We start from the raw sequence: 27,570 nt of genomic DNA on the forward strand, positions 1-27,570 counted from the left end.
CTACTATGGAATTCAATGAGCTGTTCATTTAAGTGTACAGATATCCTCCTCCTGTCAAGTCTTTGGAGGAGTCTGAAGCGGAGTATCTGTCAAGAATCCTTCTGTCCATTGAAAACAAAAGAAAATGTTTCCCATATAATGGAATGCATGTCACATGGACCAGGACCACATAGGGTGTAGCACTTCAGAGGCACCATTTCATTCGAGAAGAGTAGTGGACAAACCATAATGCCATCCCAATTAGTGTGTACATGGATACTTAAGTCTCATCTCTAGAGTAAGTCTCAACAAGCATAGGCCGCGCGGCAGTAAAAGCGAGTCATCACGATCGCGATCACTCTGAAAGCGAAAGTGATCGCGATGACGAGCTAAAGCACGCTAGGGATGCGCGCGCAGCAGTGGGGGGAGGGGCGGATATGGTGCTGAAGGCTGGCGCAGGAAAGGCAGATGGCTGGGCGAGAAGGGAGGGGGGAATGCGGGGAGCAGCTGTGCGCGTGCACGCCATCGTGCACTCAAGCTTATAGCCAGCACAAAAAAGTGGGTAGCACATTCAAAACCCACCTACTAAATGTCTCGCCAGACCAGCGCATGCGCTGGGTCAGGCGAGACCTAAAAAGGAAGTGATTTGGAGAGAGGTGCAGATGCCAGGGTCAGGGTTAGGCTGGCAGGCATTTGTTACAGAACCTGAATCAAAGAGTTTTGCCCATCTGTCCTGTAATAGGAGCCCTGTGTTAGATGCGCCTGGGGCTAAGAGGTACAAGGGATAACACGACAGAGCCAAAGAACAAAATCATGGGTGGCATACAACTTAACAGGTCAGGAGTACATAGAGATAACTGAAGGACTAGAAAAGTGGGTATCAAAGCCATTATCAACCCCCTTCCAACCCCTCCCTCCAAACCTCATACTGTCTGGAGGGGTGGTCCAAGCAATGGTAACGCCTTCTGAGACAGCAGTAGCAAATAACAAAGAAGTCCTGCTACGTTTCTATTCCTCACTAAGATGAGGCCATATCCTAAGTCTGTGCTTGTACCAGCCAAGTCAATGGATAGGCTTTGATACGCTATGTCCTTAAACGATACACTGATTATATTCTACTTGTACCCTTTGCGGGAAGGAAAGGATGGCTTTTTGAGGTATTTCACTCAGACAAGAAAAGTCCCCTGAAGACCGGTTTTTAGACGTTTTGACCACTTTTAGTAATCAAATGCACGATTTCTTTTGGGGGGGTGGGGCTATGGGCTATGCAGGACACTCACAGTGTCTAATTTATCAGTACCAATGTACCAGGTCCCTTCAGCATCTTTGGAAGGGTCTGATACTCCAGTGTGTCAGGCACCTTAGCTTTTATAACAACTCTAAATTGAATTTCCTACAATGGCACAAAAATAATCTTGTGATCCACCTTCTGCAGGAGATCTCGATCTTGAAACCTGTGATGGATACTCATGGGTGAGTTGTTAGCATGACTGGTATCACTAACATTCATCAACCTTAGCAATGTGCACTTAACCAGTTCCTTCTAAGTTTCAGCGGTTTTTTTTTTACTTGTGAAAAACCATTCTTCTATAACACATCTACAAAGACGACCCTCATCTGCAAGAGTTACTAATAATGTGACAAGAGCTGAAGCACCAGCTCTTTTATATGACATTCTGAGGTAGGGATCGGGTACTTAAAAGACTTCATAAGGTTGAAACCACTCCTCTTGTGGCTTAGAATATTGTCTACGAGCCAGACTTCATTCAACAGGGTCGTGCCTGTCTGACTGTCTGAAACTTGACCGATGGCTCACAAGTCCTTGGATAAGGTATATTCGCAACACTTGCCTAAGGCTGGGACACGAAAACCTGTTTACTTCTATTAGCGGGACAATTGCCTCCCACGCTTCTCTAAAGAACACTTTTTTTAGATAGTCAAATGGAAGAGAGAATTTGAAGGGTGTTTGATATGCGAACTGTCCAGGGGTATATGCGGATTTGTGTAAACACTGGCATTGAACCCTCCCTAACATGGATGTGTAACCAGCACCATAGATTTTTGATAGACTCATACTATGCACAGTGCACTTTCTGGCCGCCTTTACTCGTCAGGGCTCCTATTTCCATAGCCTACCCATCTGTCCTTATGACGATCACTCAGTACAATTAATTTTAAGTTCTTGTGAAAATTTTATTCACTGTTGAGAAAACACTACTTGTTACCTTTTTTTTTAAACGAACATCCGATATTGCAAAGCAGCTTTTAATTATGTGCAGACTTCCTTCAGTAAAAATGTGTTTAACTGCCACTTTCATTCAATGTGCTATAAAGCAGAGGGCGACGCTGATCATGTAGTAACTGACGCATTTTCATTATTTGTATCTGTATAGGTCTTTTATATTTTTATGATCATCTGCATTTAATGGCTTTTTAACGTCTTTTAATAGCAAACTGCACGCTGTACGTCCTTTTTGCCTATTGAATTATTCTGGATGGATTTACTGCTTTTATACTTTTATGGTCCAGCTAAACCCAATAAAGTTGTTTCTGGTTACAAGAGCGGGCCAAGTGCCAAAGAACTAGCCAGGGGAAAAAAAGTCCCGAAGCACAAACTGACTTCAATAGAGCTGAGAAATGATTTATGTGACAGGGAAAACAGATGCCTGAAAACAATAAGGCAAACTAGGCTCCACTGCCAAAATGAAGAAAGCAGCATAATCAGAACGCCAGGTTAAGGCCTGTTCTGTGGTATACTTTCAAGCAAACAACCAAACTTCCTACAGCAATAAGATTGCGGCCATAAGGTGATGCGAAGCTTTAATGAGTTGATAGCAGAGAGAAGTCCTTGATGAATAGAAAATGATTATAGGCGACTTTCTGATGTGTGTGCAGACAGCTGCACGTTCAGCTCTCACAGAATTCTTGCATATACAAGTCTTGGTGAGTCTAAAGTAAATTGGAGAAAATTGGAGAAATACTGTAAATATACCGCCACAGTCAAGTAAAATTAAACGTGTACAGAAGCAGTGATGTCTTTCAGGCTCTTTGACTAGATGCACAGAACACAATGGGTACCCAAAGGGCAATAATGTCCTTCTTGCTTTCATAAGAAAATAAAAAAATAAATAGTAACTACTTTTAGAATAATAATAAATACAGACAATCTTGAGTAGTTGCAACTCACTTCATGAAGATACTCCACGGAAAGGTTCAGTTGTCTGGGGATCTCAAGTAGCAGCAGGTAGAGACTGCTACAATACAGTAGATAGTCCACACCGTAACAATTAACAGAATTACCGAACTACACAAACAAAGCACAGCTGGAGTGTCTACCAAGAAGTTGCAAAACCACAGAAGGAAGAAATCTTCCCATACCACATCCAAATTCGAACCCAAGAGTCAAGTACTCAGACTCACAAAAAATTAAAACATCTTACAGAAGGAACTGAAATATAACTACTAATTGAAAATAAACTTTTATTTACCTGGTGCTAACAAGCTCAAATTAAATTATGTATGTCTATGTAGGTAAACGGGTGTGTTTGAATGGGTTACAACACATTTTTAGGAACCACATTTATTTACTCTCTGGAATATCACTGGCTCTGCACACTTTTTAAGACTCGTCTTAGGTCGGTTCATTTCCCAGCCATACAGTCCGATTTGATCAGTTGTATAACATTTTTTAATTCTTACAGCTAGCACCCTACCCTACACACACTATTATTAGAAATTCACAAACGGTTCTCTCTCCAGGTAATGGAGGACACATAACCACCATGGCCTTACAATAGTTACTATATGTGCTTGGAGTGAAAGGCCCTTTGGATGTAGCTACGTTTAGTTGTTTGCGTAGATTTGCACCACAACAAAAATAACAAGCACAGATGGAGAACAGAGCGGAGTTATCGGCTAGTTGTGTGTGAGGTCTGCTAAACAAAACAGCTACCAGAGACAACACAGAAAGCAAGATGTATTTGTGAGGCAACTCTCACAAAGGAGCCAACGAGTTCACATTGGCTGTGTGCAAACATTGTTCCTGCCCTGGATAGACAATAGCAAGACAGGTGGCTACCGGAAATACAGTTTTGTGAGCGACAGCCGGCAGTACTACCAATAATACAGTGAATAAAATTACACATCGGAGGGAATGACAAAAACATTTATTATCAGCAAAAGTAATTAATCTTTCTCCATGGATTTTTAGTGTTGTGCTGCAAGCATGTACTGTGAATCTCTGTTTTCTTTGGAAATGGAAGACAGTTCACATGCCTTCCAATTCCGTTTGCATGCAGCAACGGCACGTGCTCTCAACTCCCTGATAATATTTATTGCACTTAAGAAAGAAAATAAAATTATATATATATATGTATATATATATAAAAAGTAAAAGCTTTCTATTCGCCGTGGCCTCCTATTTTAGGTGAAAAACTTTCTGGTCAGTTGATTAAAATAAAAATATTAATAAGTAGACAGTACATGTTGTGGTCCCGGTCTTGAGGGTCTGGTAGTGTGAGAGCCAGGCAAAAATGTGGGCATGAAAGATTCCTTCCTGCTTACCTGGCTGGCAATCAGTGGCCAATAGCGCCCACAAATACACCTCCAGCCACTGTCAACTGTTCATTATCCATTCATTGTGCCGACTACCTTCCCTTCCCCAGTTCTCTACTGCTGGACTCCAATATACTACACTTTTAATCAGGCAGGATGGAATAGTTTTTTAGTTGGTATCGGCAATATCTTCAGGCTACATCATTTCTACACTGCTGATATTCCGTCCGCAAAGGCCATCTTTGACATAGTGAGATCTCTACAATACACTGGAACTGGTGCTAAATTCTGACAGTTTATCAGACAGGCGAATTACCTATGCTTCTGACAAACGGCCTTGCGTTTTACAAATGTAATCCATAGTGTTATCTAGAAAAACCCTTGCACTCTAGCTACAGCTCGTCCCTTTTAGAAGCACCAGCACTATTTTTGTGTGGTACTAAATCTCCAAGCGAGTGGACCTGACCACTCACCTGCCAGTGGTAAAAAAAGCACGAGCGTGGGAAAACATTTGGACAAACTCTGCAAGTAGTAGATGGCAACCACTTCTTATAATCTGTACCTACTTGATGCGACTATGAAGTAGCTGAGGCCTGCAGTCTCACAAATAATAATGAATGTGCAAGATTTCCTCTTGGTAAAATGTAAAGGAAACAAGGGGGAAGTGCAAACTAACAACATTTGGTTTAAGAGGCCATGTGCACCAGTAGTTTTGTGACCATAACAATACATATTTCGGAAGCAAGGGTTGTATCCTATGTAAAAATGCATAAGTGGATTGTTTGGGTATTGCCACATGCATAGACAAAAGGAGGCAGAAACAACTATCCATTTCTCAGAAACTACAAGGAATTTGGGGGCCAGAGGTAACAGCAGAAACCCATCTGCTCCCTGTTCTACCCCCTCACTCATTAATGCATCAACACGGATGCTCTCAGAAGACAGCAGCAACTATTTTTCAGACCAGCACAAACGGTCCTTTGATGACCAACCCCATTTTCATCAACAGTGGGTGTCAACTTTTGAAAAGTATAATGGTCTCTTTTGTTGCATTCTAGCATTAGGCAACAAAGATCATGAGACATCAGGCACTGCAGACAGACTCCTCTACATGCTGTGCTACCCCTTATTGCTTCTGGGATCCAAGTCCTCTAGTCTGAAGAGATTTTCCTTTGTAGTGTCCTCATGCTTAACATAGGGGAAAGAGGAAAATCTGAAGGCTTAATACAGTCTAATTTAAATTTGATATATTCCCAAGAAAACATCAAATAAAGCCACTCCTAAAAACGGGAGCACTTTATGAAACTGCAACAAGAATTTAGAAGTCTAATATAAAACAGATGAGATGATATGTGCCTGCCATATCATATTGTCTTCTTTTAACTCAGATAACAGAAGGCTAGCTGTATTAGAAGCACTGCTACTGGTACAATGCTCCCACATTATGGAGCCTCTCCTTGGAATTCTGTAATGCCCACCCTGAAGCAAATTGTCTCATACACCGTCAATGCGGTCTGCAAAGGATGAATTCTAGCGGATTTGAATGAGGGGACTCAGCACTACACATGGTACAAGATGGGTCATGCCATCAAACAAGTTACTCAAAGCAGAGCCTCAGTCAACAGACAATTCTTGGCAAATCACTAGGAGCCATATGGTCCTGTGATTTGTCAAGGGCAGGGTTGAAAAGTAAAGCAGAGACCAACCGAATTGTCTCTCATTTCACTATGGTAGGACGTCCACAAAAGCACTAGTTGACAGGAGACATCTGTGTCTCTCTTTGAGCATTCATGGCAGCCTACCCACTAGGGCACCTGCAAGCTCTCAGCCTCTGGAGGAACAAGTAAAACAGAGGAACTAGTAATTCACGGATCAAAACTAAATCCCGCCACTCAGGACTGCATCAAAGGGGCAAAAACTGACCTAACTTGCTCTCCTCATCTCAACTGCATTGTTTTTATACTTTCCGTTCAATTGCCTAGAGTATTACCCTTAGGATAGAAGAGATAAAGCCCCTCTTATAACTTCTGTCTGGAACCCCTGTGCGTTTTCTCATGAATTTAATTTGCACTGAAAAAACACAGGCTCAGTATTTATCACCAGGAAACTCTACTTCAGTAACCAGTCCTCTGTCATGCCTTCATGGATACTTCGTTTCATCAAATTGTTCCTCTGGAAAAAAATATATTTTTTAAATATGAGACCAATATATGTCTCTGTGCCCGTGCCCTTCATGGCAGATTGCTACAATTGGACTTTTTACGTTAGTTTCTGCTCTGTAAATAGAGTATTGTTCCACTATTTACATCATCCACCCACTGCCATGGAATAGCAAGCTCAATTCCTGGGGCAACTCATTGTACAACGCTGAAATTACAGGCAATACAAAAGCTGCACCACAGATTACATCCAGCAAAGAAGACGAGATCTGAAGAATGTTTCACCTGGTTGTCATTGGAAGAACGCTCAAAAGTTCATCTGGGGTAGTGCTCTGCTAGTTCATTAAGAATGGCGTAAGACACCTTAACAAGTACATGAAGACATTTGGAAGCAAACATATTTCTGCTTTGTTGGTGGGGGAATGACAGAAGTAGAGAAAACGTTCTAAGTGCTTGTAGGTCTTTCCATGTTACTGAACGTTCCAACTACATGCAGATGACAACACTTCCAAGATGTGGGATGAATATGAAGCAGTGGTGCCCTGTCTCCCAGAACAGTGTAGTTGGAAGTGGGGCCCCAAAAGGGGAGTTGCAGCAAGTGAATCGACATCACTTCTCTTCTGATTACCAAGCTTCATCTTAGGCATCCACCATATTATTTCCAACGTTTTCTTAAGCAGCCTTCACCAAGTAGTTGTAGCACTGTCACAGTTTATGTCAGTTCAAGAGGAAGAGCATCTGGCTATCCACCAAATTGAGGAGACATCAAAAGGGTCATTATCCTGAGAACTGATCTTTGCCGCAGGGATGGCAATCCTCACAATCACAAACATTTTGCCAGAGGAATACAAATACAATTTAATTAGGATCCACAGTTTTGCTACTGTTCAAGACTATAAGCAAGGTCTCCGAACAGATCCACAAGAGGTCAGAGAATAATGTTTTGAGATGACGAGAAGGGTTTTAGAGTCCGTCTAACTTGTCCTAGTTTTTGGTTCATCTCGTCTTTCCTCGACACCTTTGAAACACCTGAATTAATCCCCCAAAGTAAAGGAAAGTCAGTGACTGGGTGAGTATTTTCGAAGTGGGAAGATAAAACGATCAGGCAGTTTGGGAAGATTAAACCCAGGGCTCCAACACAGGACCTCTTTTAGGCCTGTTTCTCCCATGTTGTACAGAATAGTAAGGGAGCAAAGGTTTGCAGGCATCTTCCAAGACAATCTTATAGCAATGCAGGCCGACACAAAAACACTGTAAAGAGAAGAGAATAAAAAAAATATTAATTTCAAACTTTTTAGGAAAGACAGGCAGCTTAGTTTTGGTACGTAAACAAATCTGCATGCATTGAAGAGACTCCGCAGTAACAAGGAGAACACGCATTGGCATAGCCAATAGGTCTCGCCTTTTGGATCTTATAAGTGTTCAGTCAAAGCTATTGGCTTTGCCAGTGTATTTAAGCTATGTTGTAGAGTAGTGTGGCTGTTGTGCAGCATGTTGCAAAGTTCTAATAAAAAGCGTTATAAGCATTGTTACCTTATATATAATAATAGCAGAAAACATATATCACCATGTATTATTAGTATGGTGCAGGTCCAGAAATGGTATTCATTATCCTGAATAAAAAGGCATGGCTCGAAAAATCTAAAAAATGGTACTAGTCCTGCAGGACTAGTACCTTGAAAAATCTCCTCGCCCTAACAGTGCCCTACTTGTCCTCCGTCTCTGAAAGTGGAGCAAAAGTGACAAGATAACAAGATTTAAAGGCATTTTTATTGCTCATTTGCTTTGTGAGCAATAAAAAGGCCTTTAAATCTTGTTATCTTGTCACATTTGCTCAGTTTTCAAAGACGGAGGACAAAAGTTAGTATGTTTTCCTACTCGCCAGAAAGGGCGAGTAGGACCTAAAAATAGCTCGACCTCTTAAAATTTACCTCGCAAATGCGAGCGGTCGATTGGATTTGTCGAGCCCTGAAAGGAATCAAAATGATATGCGTCATAGTATCGGGGCATTCTATGCAGCAGTTTTGGGAATAAGAACATGTGAATCATAATGCATATATCACCATAAAAACACAGGCCATAGCGCTCTTGCGCTTCTATTATACCCTTTGCGGTACCCAATACGCCACGTAGACCGCAAAAGCCTCTGGGCGTCTCCTACACGGACTGTAGTAGTTTCTGAGTCCCAAATCGATGACGCTGGGCCTCTGTGGAGGACTCACCAGTCATGTATCCACAAGACCTAGTGCCTCAAGTGCACCAGGGTATGGCCTATAGAGGCATGGCCACAGCACGTTGGGGAGGGGGGGGGGGGGGGACACTGAAAATCCCCGAGATGCAAGTTAGCCACGTGCAGGTGACCGCGAGCGCGCACGGCAGCTGCAGGAGTTGCAGGAATAATGGTCGTACTGCGTGCGTGGGAGACCTCCCGTGATCTCGCCTAGTGGACCGCTGAAAATACAAGGCCACCTTATGTCTCCCAAAAGGCGAGGTGCACCGCATACTGCCTTGGGGACCGCTCGGGGACAAAAGGAGTTAATTGAAGGTTCACCGCTGCAGCCGCGGGCCGAAACAGAGCAGTTGTCTTATTTACACACCCTAATATAAATCTCCCTTGCGCTGTGGTGCGCGTCTACTTAGTATGTTACGGGGTGAGCACGCCTCGCAGTGGGAGGCTCAGGGACTGCTCAAGCAGCGCCGGTGGGAAAGCGCACAATGCCCAACTTAGAGCATGATCAGCAACTAGCACACCCAAACGGAGGGCTTTCCCCACCCCTGGCATAGCAGTGCGAGAACTGAACCAAGTCTTGAGCTCGCAGTCGAAAGGGAGAACTAAAGAGGTGTCCCGCTTCTCGGAGAGCAGTGCGGGTGGGGACTAAAAGGGAAGCAACGCGAGCAGGGCACAATTAAATTAAAGAGATAAAGTGCTCACCATGCGCTAGGGGCCAGAGAGGGAAAGTGAGGCATGCCGCCACTTTTTTCAAGACAGGCAAATGTAAACAAGCACGCGGACACGCTAATTAGAAACAGATGGCCACTGCACGCCGCTGCTCGCTCCTGCATGGTGGATTCCACCACACGCACAAGTGTTGGAAAAGTGCAGACCAATTCCAAAAGGTCATCTCCTAGAGCAGCGCATGCGCACTGCGCTAAGCTCGACCTAAATAAAGTGTCTAACCACCAGAAAATAGATGCCCCCTCTTGCAAGCGTAGCCTTCTGTGGGAGTATAATGTTCAATACAGGTTAAATTGAATGAGACGTAGGCGAGGCTACTGATAGATGCAGAAACACTCAGCATTTATTGACTTGTCTAGTGAAGAAAACCTTTAAGTGATCATTAACGTCCAGTGCATAGTTTAGCCTGCGCTAGTACAAAGCAGTTTGGATTGCTCACCCTTTGAGATGTTATATGGACGACAACCTAGGTCCCTTCTTGAGATGACTAAAGATGCTTGGGAAAGAGAAGAGGAGCTAGACCAGAAGGCGCTGCTCGAGTATACCCAACAACTAAGAGCCAACTTAAGTAAGTTGAGAGACTTAGCCTACTCCAACCTGGAGAAAAGCCAAAGAAAACAGAAAAGTCATTACGATAAAGAAAAAAAATGGAGAAAACGGTCCATCGGTGACTGGGTCTTGGTTCTGCTCCCTTCCTCCTTTCGGACGTTCCAGAGCTAATGGTTGGGCCCATATAAAGTAATAGAAACCCTGGGAAACACCACTTACAGGGTCCAGGTAACACCTAGCCGCAGCCAGTGCTACCATATCAACCTACTAAAAAATGGTTGGGGCCTCTACCTAAAACAACACATTTTGTCCTACCGACTTCAACATCTATAGGCACCACACGTTGGATCAATTGGTGGTCAATGAGGAGCTGCCTCCAGAAAAGAAACAGGAACTGTTTCACATCCTGAAACCTTTTTCAGCCATTTTCTCGGATATACCAGGAAAAACCTCTCTAGCGGAACATCAGATCGACACCCAGGAAGGGAAGATAGTAAAGCAAAAACTGTACCGAATACCAGCAGCCCGAGGAGCGGCCGTAAGAAAAGAGGTACGAGTAATGCTCCGACTTGGGGTCATTTGCCCCTCTACCAGCAACTGGTCGTCACCTATAGTGATGGTCCCCAAGCCCGACGGCTCAATAAGGGTTTTGCATGGATTTTCGGGCTCTGAACGCAATCTCCACTTTTGACGCCTTCCCTATTCCTCGCGTGGATGAACTTATTGAGAGGCTAGGGGGCTCCAAATACATCACCACCTTCGATTTAACCAAAGGTTACTGGCAAGTACCCCTTCAAGAAGTAGACCGGAAGAAAACCGCCTTTTCCACCGAAGATGGTCTCTACGAATTCAATGTCCTTCCCTTCGGGCTTCATGGGGCACCCGCTACTTCCCAGAGATTAATAAATACCATCCTCCAAGCCTATCCCACGTTTTGTTCAGCTTACCTGGATGATATTGTGGTGTTCAGTAAGACCTGGGAGGATCATCTACAACATCTAAGAACCATCCTACAAACCCTGGAAAACGCTGGTCTCCATATCAATTCAAAGAAGTCCCGAGCAGCCTATCAGAGAGTTAGATACCTCGGCTATATCCTAGGACACGGAACAATCGCTCCACAATCAGAAAAAGTCAAAGCAATCTCAGAGACTCCCTTTCCTGCAAACAAAAGAGGTTCGGGCATTCTTAGGTTTGGTTGTGTATTATCGGTGCTTTATCCCCAAATTCGCAGAGAAAGCTGCCCCGTTAACAAAAGTCCTTATAAAAGAAGTGCGCCAACAGGTTCTACTGAGCCCCACCTCCGAGATGCTACACGCTTTCCAATCCCTAAAAAAGGCCATCACAACAGACCCAATCCTAATATCCCCTAATTTTGAGAAACCCTTTATGGTATTTATAGATGCCTCCAACTGCGGTATTGGTGCCGTACTGTCCCAGCTGGGAGAGGATGGGTTGGAACATCCGGTCCTATATATTAGCAGAAAACTCCACCCTAGAGAGTGTAAATACCCATCAATCGAACGGGAATGCCCAGCCATTAAGTGGGCTATAGATAAATTGCACTATTACCTGGAGGGGCGGCCATTCATCCTGTACACGGACCATGCTCCCCTGAAATGGATGTACCAAAACAAAGCCCACAACCCCTGAGTACTCCGCTGGTTCCTATCCTTACAACCATATGCTCTTGAAGTACGCCATCGTAAAGGATGCAGTAACGGGAATGCCAACTTTTTGTCTAGGGCGTTTCCTCTCCCCGATCGGGAGAATCCAGGGGGGGAGGTATGTGACTGGGTGGGAGAGGACCACGAAAGATCTGACCTATATAAAAACTGGTGGTCTCCAGAGCGTCTCTCTCCCCCTCTTGTCTCCCCACAGCAGGACGACTGGAGTTCGCCCCCGCCTTCACCGTGGATACACTCAAGTGAGGATGCCGGTTCCTTTAACTGGGGCTATGAAGAAGATGAGGCCACGCCCCCTCCCAACGTCAGCGCCTTACCGCCAATAAGGAGTGAGGAAACACGGAAGCTGGTGTGCGTCGACACCAACCTGGAGAAGTCAGAATCCAGCAGTGCGGAGATTGAAAGAACCGAGGACAGAGAAGGGCCATGAGAAGACCCGAGGGAAATGGAGCCGTGCCAGGAGGCCAACGTCCCCACGGTTCGCCGCTTTCGCAGGTACGGAGCAGAGACTCGCGGTGGGTGGGGAGGAAGGAAGCTCCCAACGCCTAGACCAAACGCCTGCGTTCCTGCCTAGGCACCCGTCCGCTTTACATTCCTTTTTGTTGTTTTCACCACAATATTTTGTGCACCTAACACGCCGCTCTATCAGGCACAGAGAATTTTCTTTTTAAGAGCACTTGAGTGTGTGGTGTCCTTACACTCCCCGGCACCTGATTGGAATGCTAAAACGAGAGGACACAGTCCTGACAGTGTTCTTCTTTCCTTTTCTTTATATACACCTCGAGAGGAGAGGACCGCCCTACCAGCCAGACCCGACCCGGAGAGGTCAAACAAAGGACCCAAAGAAGACGCTGAAAGCCGGATCCATCCCCCTTTATGACTCTAGACTGTCCACTCAGTATATACATGTGTTGAGAACAATAAACACCATATCAGCAGACCTGGACTCAGACCCATTATTGCAGCCCCGCCACATACATCCATAATCGCATTCCAATATATATATATATATATATATATATATATATATATATATGTATATATATATATATATATATATATATATATATATATATATGTATATATATATATATATATATATGTATATATATATGTATATATATATGTATATATATATGTATATATATATGTATATATATGTATAGCCCCTAAAAGCCACTGCCTACTGTTACAAGTTAGGAGCTGGACAATGAAACAAATCCTGTATCCATAATAACCCCCATCCCTCTCTTCCACAATAAGAAAACATTCTATTTGCCATATCACTGCCCACCCCCTTCATTTATCACCTTCCCACCCTCTATTTTTCACTGATGTAAGAAACTACTCGAAGTTTTGTACATTTATCATTGAGCCTATATATTATCCTTTCGTAACATGCAACTTCGGCCATATCTTCAAACCACTGCTTGTTGAACAGTACTTTTGCAGTCTTCCAGAGAAGGCCATTAGTTTTAAAAACCAAGATTTCTTAAGTAGGTACAAAATGTATAACTACCAGAAGCATAATTATTATTTCATTTCCAAAGTTGCTTTAGTTATTTGATTGCATTTCTTCGACTCCCTACCCAAACAGAAGATCACCAGTTATTAGTTCTACTTAATTCTCCTTTGAATAAGAGAAAGCTCATTCAAGTGGCTTCAAGACGGACTTAGGGTGCCATAGAAGACTCAGGTAACAAACCATAGTCCCAGCCTACAATGTTGCAAAGCACTGTGTGGGCACCTGGGTGGACCAGGAACTCAGTTCCATATCCATGCTAGCACATAAGCACATAATGGATAAACCACACTCCGCCCCCCCACCCCGCCCCCCTTCCGTGGCTCATACCCTTCTCACTGATTTATACCTACAACGGTTCGAGTTCAAACAAGGTGCGAGAAGTGCTTATTCCACCGTTTTATGCCACGTAAAACATATTTTTTGCTGCCCAATGGGAAAAAACTAAAGCCACTGATTTGCTCAAGAATGGTTCTAAACTTTAATGAGAAAGTTACTTACCTCTAAACCTAGTTCCGCTTAACAGGTATAAAAGGCTGTTATGCCAACAGGCCAAAACGCTTAATATTGATATTAAAGGGAACTTGGCATGCTCCCAGACAGCAAATCCATGCCTGTGAGATAAAAATCTTTAAGGAATATTTTTTTGTTTTCTTCCTACAAACAAAGGCAAATACCATCCTCGTACTCCAGAAGGGAGTAAGATTAGGATTGGCCAGAAATAATTTACCTCCAGGCCGGCACACAAGAACTGCTGTGCCAGACAATGACTTTTAAATAGAACAATGACCAATGTCAGATGACATTATGCAACTCCCAAAGTATAATTCAATGAAACGAACTGAATAGCCGAAGCAAAGGATAGTTCAATTTATGAGGACTGTGCCTCTATTCGATAGGCTCTTTACCACTGTCAACCTTTGATTGTTCCTGCAACCTAATCAAGAGACAGGAAACCACACCTACCTAAACTTACTGCAGATTTTGGCACTTGTGGGTAACACAGAAGCAATTGTGCCTGTTAGCATGCCATGGTCTCTGCACATATGTACGACCTCACCAGTTCCCTTTACTTTAAATAACAAACATTGGCAAAGTTAATAGGTCTCGCCGATGCAAGAGCTATTCGCTTTGTCAAAGTCTTTTAGCCATGTTGTACATCAGCATGGCTAATAGTTTGTGGCCTAGAGGAGAGTGACGTAGAGGGAAGCGGAGAGGCAGTATGTTGTGGTGTGGCACAGAGTGTTGTGGCGTGGCGTAGAGGGGCATGGCGTGGCATAGAGTGGCGTGGCATAGAGTGGTGTGGCATACAGTAGAGTGGCAGAGTAGAGTGACAGTCGCGTGGCATAGAGTAGAGTGACAGAGTGGCGTGGCATAGCGTAGAGGGGCATAGAGTGGCAAGGCATAGCGTAGAGGGGCATAGAGTGGCAAGGCATAGCGTAGAGGGGCATAGAGTGGCAAGGCATAGCGTAGAGGGGCATAGAGTGGCAAGGCATAGCGTAGAGGGGCATAGAGTGGCGAGGCATAGCGTAGAGGGGCATAGAGTGGTGAGGCATAGCGTGGAGGAGCATAGAGTGGCGAGGCATAGCGTAGAGGGGCACAGAGTGGCGAGGCATAGCGTAGAGGGGCACAGAGTGGCGTTTTGTAGAGGGGCACAGAGTAGAGTGTCATAGTGAAGAGTAGTGTCAGAGAGGAGTAGAGTGTCAGAGGAGTAGAGGGGCGAGGTGTGGAAGGACACGGACAGGAGCGGAGAGTGTAGAGAAGGGGAGGGGATGTATGGGAGGGGATAGAGCGAAGGGGAGGGGTGTGAGGGGCCCGCTTCCATAACCACCCTGCCCCTCCTCCCTTTTTCCCCTACGGGCCGTAGACAAACTAACAACAGTCCAAAGAGGCAGGGAGAGAAGGGGTTAACCTCTCCTGCTAACTCTTACGTACAGGAAAGGATTCCCTGATACGGAGACGAGGACCAATGGACGACCGGCGGGGCGGAGTCAACTCCACGTAAGGAGGATGCGGAAGTGCCAGAGGGTCGTCACGGACCGGAGGAGCAAGGAGAAGAGTTCCCGAGAGCAGCAGCCAGCGCCGTGTGGAAGGAGAGTGTTGAAGAGGGAGACCATCCACGAGAGGAGAATACAGACGTCGGCTGTGGCGGTATGTGGAGCGGAAGGGGGGAGGACTTTGGGGACTGGGCAGCTTCACGGGGCACTGTGTATATATTCTTGCACCTCCACACACCTGCCGCACCCATTATCCCCATACTCTGTGCAACAACCCTTGGTTTTCTTTTAGCACTCGATACCTCTATCAGTGGCTTTCACTATACTGTATGCAGTTGGATCCCTGACATCAAGGGAGACTGTGAGATAGCGGGTTCCTACCGCCGGTGGCTTTCTATGTGGTGCCTTACTTCTTTCATTTTCTTCCTTGCGTAATTCTCGTATCGAGCACAGCCACCAGTATATGCTTGTTTTGTGCAGCCACACGTATATGCTTGTATTCCGCCCTGTGATAGGGGGCATCCCTCTCAGAAACTGTGAAGGATTTTATCCTTATATGCCTGTAACCACAGATCATCTCACCGCCCCTCTTTATTTTCTTCTCTTTTGAGCCTCCTGGGGTGCCCTACTACTCCAAGAACACCGAGCAACACGGGAGGAGGACCTCAGCCACAACCGCAAAGGAACAGGACAATGACCCTGTATCTTGTTGAACTGTCCCCCTGCTGGATTTGTTTTGACTGTCTTTAATAAACCCTTCTCAAAATTGATCCCCGGATTCGGCCTCCTCGTTTTTCCTTCCGACTGACCCTCTCACACGGGGGTAGGGAGAAGGGGAGAGGTAAAGAGAAGGAGAGGAGGCAGAGAGGAGGAGAGGAGGCAGAGAGGAGGAGAGGAGGCAGAGAGGTCCGTATTACTGCATTAACCTGTGACGGAAAAGAAAGCTTGCCATCAAACTTAATGCCCAGATTTTTGACACAGCTAGTGTGGCTTAATGGAGGGGAAGCAAAAAGGACTGCAATGGCTTGTCTAATCTGATGCCCAACAAAAAGTTCCTCTTTTTTGCCCGCATTACACTTAGGCTGTTGGTGAGATAGCCATTGAAAGACTACAGTCAAACAGGGTTAGAATTTTTCACCAGGAAACATTTCTTCCTTACCCCAGGGGAAAAAGTAACTGGGTGTCATCTGCATCCAAAATTATTTTTGCTCCCAGAGTCTCTGCCAAGAACACAAGAGGAGTGAGATACATATTGAATAATGTAGGGCTTAAAGCTGAATCCTGTGGCACTGCACCTGCAAATCACAATACCCATATGCAAAAGGTGGACACCAGATCTCTTGATCTGTTCCTTCCAGGAAAGAAGCCAGCCATTCCCACATCCGCCCACTGATTCCAAAGGTATGGTGATGGGTGGAGTAGGGCGTAGTAGAGTGAATTGGAGACGAGTAGAATGGAACAGAGCAGAGCGGAGCAGAGCACAGCGGAGCAGAGCACAGCGGAGCAGAGCACAGCGGAGCAGAGCACAGCGGAGCAGAGCACAGCGGAGCAGAGCACAGCGGAGCAGAGCACAGCGGAGCAGAGCACAGCGGAGCAGAGCACAGCGGAGCAGAGCACAGCGGAGCAGAGCACAGCGGAGCAGAGCAGAGCACAGCAGAGCACAGCAGAGCACAGCAGAGCAGAGCAGAGCAGAGTGGAATGGAGTAGAGTGGGGTGAAATGGAATGGAGTAGAGTGGAACCGAATGTAGTAGAATGGAATGGAGTGGAACGGAATAGAGTGGGACTGAGTGGAGTGGAGTGGAGTGGAGTGGAATGGAGTGGAGTGGAATGGAGTGGAGTGGAATGGAGTGGAGTGGAATGGAGTGGAGTGGAATGGAGTGGAGTGGAATGGAGTGGAGTGGAATGGAGTGGAGTGGAATGGAGTGGAGTGGAATGGAGAAGAGTGGAATGGAGTAGAGAGGAATGGAGTAGAGAGGAATGGAGTAGAGAGGAATGGAGTAGAGAGGAATGGAGTAGAGAGGAATGGAGTAGAATGGAGAGGAATGGCATAGAGTAGAGTATAGCAGAGCAGCAAAGAGCGGAGCGCTGAAGAGTAAAGTAGTGTCAAAGTGAAGCAGTGTCAGAGAGGAGTGACGCAGAGCGAAGAGGCAAAGCATAGAGTGGAGTAAAGCGTTTTGGAGTGCCGTAGAGTGGCCTAGCTTGGAGTGTCAGGGTGCACAATGGAGTATAGTGGCACAGAGTGGTGTCAGACTGAAAAGGCCTAGCGTAGCAAAGTGGAGTTGTGTAAAGCAGAGTGGAGTGTCTGTGTGGTGGAGTAAAGTATTGTAGAGTGGAGTGTGCACGGTATGCTAGTGCACAGCCATTACAGGCAACACATTTTCAATTGAAATGACCATTACGTTTGCATAGCCACACTGTTTTACTGATGGAACTGTACAGAGCACAAACGATAATGTGTGGAAATGGCATCACCAAGTGTATTGATTTGTTTTGATGGTATTAAAATATTTATTCCCACCACATTTCAGAATTACAAATATTTAAATGTTGTGTGCTAAAAGAAATATCCTACAATCTCACCTCTCACGTGGGTAACCATCAGGAAGGTCACATAAATCCTCCCACTTATGAAAAGTGGGAAAAAGAAAAGTAAAAAACAAAGTCCACGACAGAGCCTGACATTTGACCTCTGTCTTTGAATGTACAGCAAATGTGACAAGATAAGAACAAGAGTTAAAGGCCTGTTTACAGAAAGCGAGCCGTGGAAGAATACAGTAAATAGGTTATGCTCCACAGGAAGAACTAACTCAAGATGTACAGCCTAAAGCAAATAAAGCCAGCAAATAGACAGCAAGCAATTGTGAGCTACAAAACACAAACCAATGGTAAGCAGTAGTTGGAATGCATTCCCAGGGAACCTTTTAGCATGTCTCCAAGATGTCGTTAGCAAATCAGACAGCTATGCTCTCTGGTCGGCTTCAACCTAAAAAAGGAGTAACTCGTGGCTGAGCGATGAGAGTTAGGGCAGAATAAGATAGGCTATGGGAGTAACATTGGTAAATAAAGGCACCTTTATCCTAATCTTGGGTCCCGCTTCTTTAACATTCTAAGTCTGTGGGACTATTTCAAAGCAACTAAGAACAAGCAAGGTGAAAACAAAAGGAGAAAAGCAGCATCGGGCAGCGTAGGTGGAGGGAAAGAGGTTTTAAGGACCTGCTGGCCAAACATGGCACTGCTAGTGGAGGAAGCTTGAAGAGTCTAGTGCGAGAGTCTCAAACCTTTTGTGTAACAAGTGCCTCTTGAATTCAATTAAAATCATTGCAAGCTACAGGTAAGATTACATTAGAGGCCACCATATGTAAAATTACTAGCAGTGATCACCTCAGTGCATCACACAGGACTTTGAGCAGCAATGTAAAACTTTGTCAGTTTGGAATGCCTCTACATGGGTAATACAAAACAGGCAAAGCTGCAATGTCACGAAAACAATGAGAATAGTAATAAGTTGTCCCACATAATTTATCACTTAGAAATCAGCTTTAAATATATTTTGTCAATTCAGCCATTTTTCTCCAAATCTCAGCTGTGTTCTAAAAAATAAACACATTTTTGGCTTGAATATACAATTTGGCATACGCACATTAATTCAACCAAGAAAAAGGTTTTTATTTAGTAGGCTGGAATGCACACAGGAGAGCTACTTACAGGTAACTGGAGAGCTACCAGTACATCACAAGCTACTTGTTGGAGAAGCCTGGTCTAGTGGATGCAGCCTTACAGGAGTTGACTGACAAAGACATGCCTTGAGAACGCTAGTGACGCCGTCTTTGCCCTGGAAGAGTGCTGCACGCAGAATGCATCAATGTGAGATGCAGGATGTTATCAGTCTTACAGTGGTGGCCAAAACAGCTGCTCATTGGGCCTCATGGATGCCAAATTTCACAAAAGGTTTGTCAGTTGGCCACAGGTCCCTGGTTCACCACACACAAAAATGCAAGGCACATTTAATGTCCAAACTCTGCGAAGTCTTCTCAGCGGAGGAGGCATGGGGACATGCGAAAAAATCATAGCAACAACCTCTTTGTTTCAATAAGAAAACTCTTTTGGAATGAATGAAGGGCTCTGAGCTGCAAATGGCTTGTAGTTAGATTATGATCTTGGCGGACGATTTAGGTCACAGGAGACCATGGATTAGAAAGGCTTATGCATCAACCTAGCCAGGACCAGATTCAGATCCAGGGATAAGTCATAACTCCAAACTTGGGAAAACAAATGTATTAGATCCTTCAAGTGTCTCTTGATGGCACTGTAAGCCTTGTAGAAACTCCAAACATGTTCTATGATGCTTCAAGTGTATTACACCTGCAGTTCTGTTTCAGCCAGAGAGCTTGAAAAAGATAACACATTCTGTATTGAGAACGGATGCAGAGTGGTGTTCTTCAGTAGACACACTATTGTGTTGATGTACCAGTGTGGTTGATTATCAGGCACAGAGCGTTTCTTACTGAGCTTTCCTCACAGCCCATTCGCCCAGTGACTGGTATTCATGGCCTAATTGAGGCTCCCAAGAATTTGCTACAAGCAAGATAATATTTGTATTGATTTTGATAGAGGTCTGCTGTGGGTAAGGTATTCTTTCCTTTTATAACACGTATTGCAAAGCCATTAACCCCTTCGCTGCTGCGGACATTCCGCTGCAGCGCTGGGGGGGGCAGGGGGGCAGCGCGGCGGGCCTGTGCTCATGACGGAGCCGCTCCGTCATGAGCCACAGTTGAGCTGTGCTCATGACGGAACGGTTCCGTCATGACTCCGCCCATTTGCGTTGTCGCCCCGCACAGGCGGGGAAACAGCGCCGCGCAGGCGGAGCGGCCGCCAACAGGATTGTCATGACGGAACCGTTCCGTCATGAGCACACGGCAACCGTGGCTCATGACGGAACGGTTCCGTCATGAGCAGGGAAGGGGTTAAGTCTCACCTACAAGAGCTATTGGCTTTGTTTATATTTTTTTAGCCATGTTGTACAGCAGCACAGATGATGTGCAATATGGCTGAAAGTTATATATATATTTTTTTTTTAAAAGCACTGACTGGCGCTGGCCGAGTCATAGCACTCTTGTGGTTTCGTTTTTTTTGATCAGGTAGAAAGTTGTCTGGGAATTGTGAGTGTCTTCCACAATTATGGAATATATATGGATTAAACAAAATGTCTATAATGATTTTGGAGTGTGTCAGCTCTGACTCAATAAATAATGATCGCACACTGATTCAGCCCTAATTCTGTGTCTATAAGAGAAAAACATGGAGCGTGGGATCTGTGAAGATGGGGCATTTGGAAGAGAGCACTGCTGAGTGTGAAAGGGGCAAGCGGAGAAGTAGGAGAGAGAGAGAGAGAGAGAGAGAGAGAAGGAGAGAGAGAGAGAGAGAGAGAGAGAGAGAGAGAGAGAGAAGGAGAGGGAGAGGGAGAGGGAGAGGGAGAGGGAGAGGGAGAGGGAGAGGGAGAGGGAGAGGGAGAGGGAGAGGGAGAGGGAGAGGGAGAGGGAGAGGGAGAGGGAGAGGGAGAGGGAGAGGGAGAGAGAGAGAGAGAGAGAGAGAGAGAGAGAGAGAGAGAGAGAGAGAGAAAAACAGTGTGCTGGTAGACAAAATGTCAGCAATGATGCTGGAGTGAAGATCACGCAGTGTGACTCGGTATAAGTGACAATCACACACAGTGACAGCCTGGATTCTATATTTGGAAGAGAATAACGAGCATCGGGGGAATGAAGGACAAGGAGCACACACTGGAGAAAAATGGAACACATACAAGCATGCATCGAGTGATTAAACAACAAGCATTTACAATGCAACGGTCTCGGCATTGTTAAAGTTAGAGCTATTGGCATTGCTCATGATATTATTTTTGTTTATGTTTTTGTTTTTAAAACATTTAAAGAAACGGCATTGTTATTGACACTTTTCTCATCAGTACTTTTCTCTATATGATCACCCGCCATGCACCTGTAGATACAAAACATAAACAAAAAGCATTCTTCTGGCTGTGAACGCGACAGAAGCTCCAAGCCTGGGAATTCCCCCTCCAAAGGTGCAGCGCAATCTCCCTCCCCAGCGCGCCCGACTCGCCGTATGCCCGGGGCAGGTGTCGAAAGAGTCTGGAAATGCTTGTCTTTCGTAGCCAATTAAAATGTATATTTTAATATAACATTCACTGCAGATTTATTTAGCAATCCAGATTGCTTCAGGTTTGCTATGCAACAGTGTGCTCAGGAAGGGAAAGGTTAGTTGGCGTTCAGGTCGTAACTCGTCAACATCGATCTCCAACTACAAGGCTTGAAGCGAAAGCCCGAAAAAAAACGCGCGACGTGAAAATGATGCCCTGCTGCCGGTGAGGATCAGTGTTTCGGAATCAACTGAAAAATGACCAGATGGCTTCGTGTGATGGGGAACACAACCAGGTTTCCCGTCCTGCGGTTTCGTTTTACAAATCAATATTTGCATGTGTTAATCTAGTTGGTTAATATGACATAGACAAGACTGCAACTCCCACAATGCAGTAGATTCTTTACTGCATTGTGGGAGAGGTCTGGTCACCCCCACGCTCCTGTGCCTGCTTCCGCTCCCGCTGCACCAGCCTCCCGAGGGCCGCCGAGCCCACACCTGCTTTTCCCGCCGCCCCAGCCACCCGAGGGCCGCCGAGCCCACACCAGCGTTTCCCGCCGCCCCAGCCCGTGGCCCCGCCCCCCGACAGCCGATTGGACCGCGCTCCCGCCTCCCCGCAGACCCTCCCGACCGGCTCCCTTCTTATGACGTCCCCAGAGCGACCGCGCAGCGGACGCGCGCAGCGGGAGCACCGATTGAGCGCCGAAGGTGCGCCAAAGGTAAGCCCGTCTGCGCCCGTCCGCGACCGGATCACGCCCAGCGCCAGGACCCCTGGCCCACGAGGACCCCGACCGACCCGCCTGACGTACACCGCCGCCACCCTCATCGCACTCAACACCGGCAGATTCCCAGGATGCTACCGAGCCACACCACGACGCACCCACGGACCCTTCAGCTGCCACGCCTGCAAGTTCACCTGCATCCGGACCTGCCTCGCACCAGCACCCGCCAAGTCGAACACCAGCAGCACCCACCTCAAGTGCATCCTGCTCAACACCCGCTCCGTCCACAGACACGCCATCGAACTCTGGAACCTCCTAGACGCCACAGCCCCGGACGTTGCCTTCCTCACGGAGACTTGGATGAACGCCTCTTCAGCTCCCGACATCGCCATCGCCATCCCAGAGGGCTACAAGATCACCCGGAGGGATCGCACCGCCAACCAGATGGGAGGAGGCATCGCCATCATCCACAGGAACACCATCCGTCTCACGACCAGCACCGACAACACCCTGACCACTGCCGAACACCTGCATTTCCAGATCCACACCGACCCGAAGACCACCCTCAGAGGCACCCTGATCTACCGACCTCCGGGACCACGCACCCAATTCAGCGAGGACATCGCCGACTTCGTCAGCCCGCATGCCCTCCCCTCCGCTGACTACATCCTCCTGGGGGACCTCAACTTCCACCTGGAGAACAACAACGACCGCAACACCAGCACCCTGCTCGACAACCTCGCCAATCTTGGACTCAAGCAGCTGGTGTCCACCCCCACCCACCTCGCCGGACACACACTCGACGCAGTCTTCTCTTCCTGCACAGACATCGACTTCAGCCACGCCACAGAGCTTCAATGGACGGTCCACAGCTGCGTCCACTTCACCTTCAAAAGAACGACGACCCACCACCACCAGCAACAGGCTGCCCGCAGAAGCTGGAACAAGATCACAGCCGACCAGCTCGCCACCTCCCTGAGCCAGCACCCTCCTGCCAGCTCAGCGAACCCCAGCCAGGCCGCCGACAACCTCACGAAGTGGATCAGCAACTGCGCGGACGAGCTCGCCCCGCTGAGGACCCCGCCCAGCAGACCCGGCAGCAAGAAAACCCCATGGTTCACCGACGAACTCAAGAGCTCCAAGAAGAACTGCCGAGCCCTCGAGAAAGTCTGGAGAAGGGAACCTACACCGGACAACAGGACCTCCTTCAAGCTTGCCACCCGGAAGCACCACCAGCTGATCCGCGCCGCCAAGAAAACTGCATTCAAGGACCGGCTGGACAACAACGCACACAACTGCAAGGAACTCTTCAACATCGTGAAAGAGCTATCCAACCCCAGCGCAGGAAACAACGACATCACCCCATCGCAAGACCTCTGCAACTCCCTCGCCTCATACTTCCACAACAAGATCGCGGACATACACAACAGCTTCAACAACCAACCAACGCACACCACGACCGAACAACCACCCCCCACCACCACCCTCCACGCCTAGACCCCGATCAGCACCGAAGACACCATCCGCACGATGAACTCCATCCACTCCGGATCACCGACCGACCCCTGCCCTCACCACGTCTTCAACAGGGCCGACGCTGTCATCGCACCCCACCTGCGAGACATCATCAACACATCCTTCGACACCGCCACCTTCCCCGAGAGCTGGAAGCACGCCGAACTCAGCGCTCTACTCAAGAAACCCACAGCGGACCCCACCGAACTCAAGAACTACCGCCCCATCTCGCTCCTCCCGTTTCCAGCCAAAGTCATCGAGAAGACCGTCAACAAGCAGCTGGCCGCCTTCCTCGAGACGAATGGATCCCTCGACCCCTCACAGTCTGGCTTCCGAGCCAACCACAGCACCGAGACCGCCCTCATCGCCGCCACTGATGACATCCGAGCCCTGATGGACAACAGAGAAACAGCGGCCCTCATCCTCCTAGACCTCTCCGCGGCATTCGACACTGTCTGCCACCGCACCCTAGTACAGCGCCTCAGCAACGTCGGAATCCAGGACAAGGCTCTGGAATGGATCATCTCCTTCCTCGACGGAAGAACACAGAGAGTCCGCCTACCACCGTACAAGTCAGAGGCCACCGAAGTCATCTGCGGCGTCCCCCAAGGATCCTCGCTGAGCCCCACCCTCTTCAACGTCTACATGAGCCCCCTCGCGGCCATCGCACGCCAACACAACCTCAGCATAATCTCCTACGCCGACGACACCCAGCTGATCCTCTCCCTGACCAACGACCCCGCCGCCGCAAGAGCCAACCTGCACGAAGGGATGAAAGAGGTAGCCGAGTGGATGACGACCAGCCGCCTGAAACTGAACTCAGACAAGACGGAGGTCCTCATCCTGGGCTCTTCACCCTCCGCCTGGGACGACTCCTGGTGGCCTCCCGCCCTGGGCACCGCACCCAAACCGACAGACCATGCACGCAACCTGGGCTTCATCCTGGACTCCTCCCTCTCCATGACCAGACAAGTCAACAACGTCTCCTCGGCGTGCTTCAACATCCTACGCATGCTACGGAAGATCTTCTGGTGGATCCCCACCGAGACCAGGAAGACCGTCACCCAGGCCCTCGTCACTAGCCGACTGGACTACGGCAACGCCCTCTACGCCGGTACCACCGCCAAGCTCCAGAAGAGACTCCAGCGGATCCAGAACGCCTCAGCCAGACTCATCCTCGACATCCCACGAACCAGCCACATCTCCGGACATCTGAGAGACCTACACTGGCTCCCCGTCAACAAAAGAATCACCTTCCGCCTCCTCACCCACGCACACAAAGCCCTACACGACCAAGGCCCGAGCTACCTCAACAGCCGAATCAACTTCTACGCTCCCAAACGCCACCTCCGTTCAGCCAACCACGCCCTCGCCGCGGTCCCCCGCATCCGAAGAGCGACTACAGGAGGAAGGTCCTTCTCCTACCTGGCCGCCAAGACCTGGAACTCCCTCCCGACCGACCTGCGCCTGACCCAAGACCACCTCTCCTTCAGGAAGAAGCTGAAGACCTGGCTGTTCGAGCAGTAGCGCCCCCCCCCCCCCTACCCCCAGCGCCTTGAGACCCTACGGGTATGTAGTGCGCTCTAAAAATGTCTTTGATTGATTGATTGATTTAAAAAAAACGCTCAGGATTACAAAATAGTTTCTCGCAGACATGATGTCACCTGGTAATCACACATATTGCACAGACTGGTCCGCCCTCGTACTTGGTTTCTTGGGCGAGAGACAGCCTAGCTTGGTAAGCGTGCTCAGTATTTTCAGCCCAAGAACACGACTAACTAGGAGATACACAAATTGAGTGCTGTGGATCAATCACAGTTAGTAAGCTGTAAAAGGTCCCTCCGTTTCGAGTGAGTTTATGTACATGGGCATGTCTAGGCGGTGACAAGAAATTCAACAATGTGATGCTTCAGTTAATCTCAGCCAGAGAGAGGACTGTGGTGTAGGGTATGCCACGACGTGGGCCCCGTGCTCGCAGTATAATTGGACGCATGGTGCATGTGACAAGAGGCCCAGACAGGCCTGAAACCGGTCTGTGGTTGCTTGTGGTCCTGTACGGTCCATCTGGCCTTTTGGCTCGGGATGGACGTCTTTTTGCTCATGGTCAAGTTTAATTTGCATATGGCCGTTCTGTCTGGATCTGGGTAGTGGATTAAAAAAAAGTTATGGATTGGAATGCGCCCCTTACCGGTAGCTGAGATCAACTAGAACATATTTTATTTTATGCAAGTGTTTTATGTGACAGCATTGTTTCTGTTACTATGCGCTACCAGTTGCGGCAGGTGAGGCACAGAGCCGAGGACATTATTTGACTAAAAGCACTCAATACATCTAACTGAGGGAGCTGGGATTAGAAAGCATCGATCTTGGTTCCACGGTCACCAATGCACGTGCCTAAGAGAGTGCCTCCCAATGAACCTCTGTGCCTCTCTCCGTATCGGACCGCCCATTGGTGCAAATTACGCTTAGTTGCATTTTCAAAGTAACGGAATCATGCTTCCCGGCTTGCCAGAAAAATGTTTCACAAAATAGACTACCATAACTAGTCTTCATAACAACAGCCAGAATGTGCTCGCCTTGCAGAGAACTCGTCTTTTTATTAAGATTACAGAACCCTTCAGTTTCCTTGCGTTTAGGAACGCAGAGCCCAGCCCTTGCTCCCACATCTGTCGTGAATTAGCGAGGCATGGCAGCCTTCCTCGCAGGATGGAGCACTTGGAAATCTGGAAACTGTTTGCGTTGTACAAAATGGCTGCCGCCATACTGCCTGCTCTCGAGGAGGCCTGGGTGTAATATTTTCAAGCTGGCTTCCTCAGACACAGCAAGCTGTTTTATAAGGACAGGTTCCACTTTTCAAATCAGACGCCGGGACACCACCGCCTTTCTCCGAGGCGAAGCAGAAATGCCTCGGAGAAAGGCAGCGACGTTTTCGGATTCGGGGGCGTGTTTTTCTTTTCTCTCCTCTTGCCATTGGCTGGAGAAGAAAATGAGAAAAGTAGCAAAAAACACGCCCCCGAATCCGAAAAGGACGGGGCCTGTTCGGAGAGACAAAGCCTCTTCTCCAATGGCTGGCCAGAATTTAAGAGGCCAGCCAATGGAGAAGAGGAGAGAAGAGGGGCGGGTTCAAGCCCCTCTTCTCCAAAACATGAATTCTCCGGACTTCCGGTTCTGCCTTCGGCAGACCGGATGGTCCCGAGACCTAAAAAGGAAAAAGTAGCTCCCAAAACGTGAGCAGTAAAAGGACACAAGTACGTGGCCCATGCTCCAGTGGAGGGCTGAACACAAGAAGTGAGGTCCACACACATTCACAAATAAGAAGCAAACAGATAAGAATGGCAAAGCCAACTAATGGTAAGCAATGGATGGGCTCTAAACCCATTGTAAGCTAAGAAAATATGAATGCGCTCTCTCAGGCGAGACCTAACCATGCATCATGGAAAAAAAGACTGGCCATTGAGAAAAGGATGCCAAGGATAATCAGAGTATTAATTGGTTAGATTCTTTCAAGCATTCAGAAAATGGAATGTGAAATTTCACAATTTCAAAAAGCCACAGAGGACTTAGAAAAAGAAAGAACAATGTAATAAGCTATGTAATGCCTAAAGAACATGAAACAGCTCAAGACGCTTGGATTTACCATAAAATCATCCTTTCAATAGTCTACATTCATATTAATTATAAGAGAGAGGCTGTGCATATTTTCTGAAGTATACTTAGCCGACAATGGAACTTTAGGCAGCTAGATCATAGACACCAACTTCTCATTACACAGGGGCTC

General features: G+C 47.2%; 1 protein-coding gene and 1 long non-coding RNA gene across 2 annotated transcripts in view; one reads left to right on the forward strand and one right to left on the reverse strand.

Annotated features, from left to right (window-relative positions):
- Window positions 1-3,445: 3,445 nt before the first annotated feature.
- Window positions 3,446-27,570, reverse strand: part of PPP1R37 (protein phosphatase 1 regulatory subunit 37) — a 551,713-nt gene continuing 527,588 nt past the window's right edge. Inside the window, exon 13 of the mRNA XM_085625734.1 lies at window positions 3,446-7,943. The gene's annotated coding sequence lies outside the window, so the exon portion shown is untranslated. The remainder of the gene's footprint in view (window positions 7,944-27,570) is intronic.
- On the forward strand, window positions 15,227-17,924 carry LOC146798461 (uncharacterized). The gene is made up of 2 exons (XR_014968703.1): window positions 15,227-15,555; window positions 16,013-17,924. It is a non-coding gene; the product is annotated as an uncharacterized LOC146798461 (long non-coding RNA).

This window comes from Triturus cristatus, chromosome 9 (assembly GCF_964204655.1).
Source record: "Triturus cristatus chromosome 9, aTriCri1.1, whole genome shotgun sequence".
In the NCBI taxonomy this organism is placed as follows: Eukaryota; Metazoa; Chordata; class Amphibia; order Caudata; family Salamandridae; genus Triturus; species Triturus cristatus.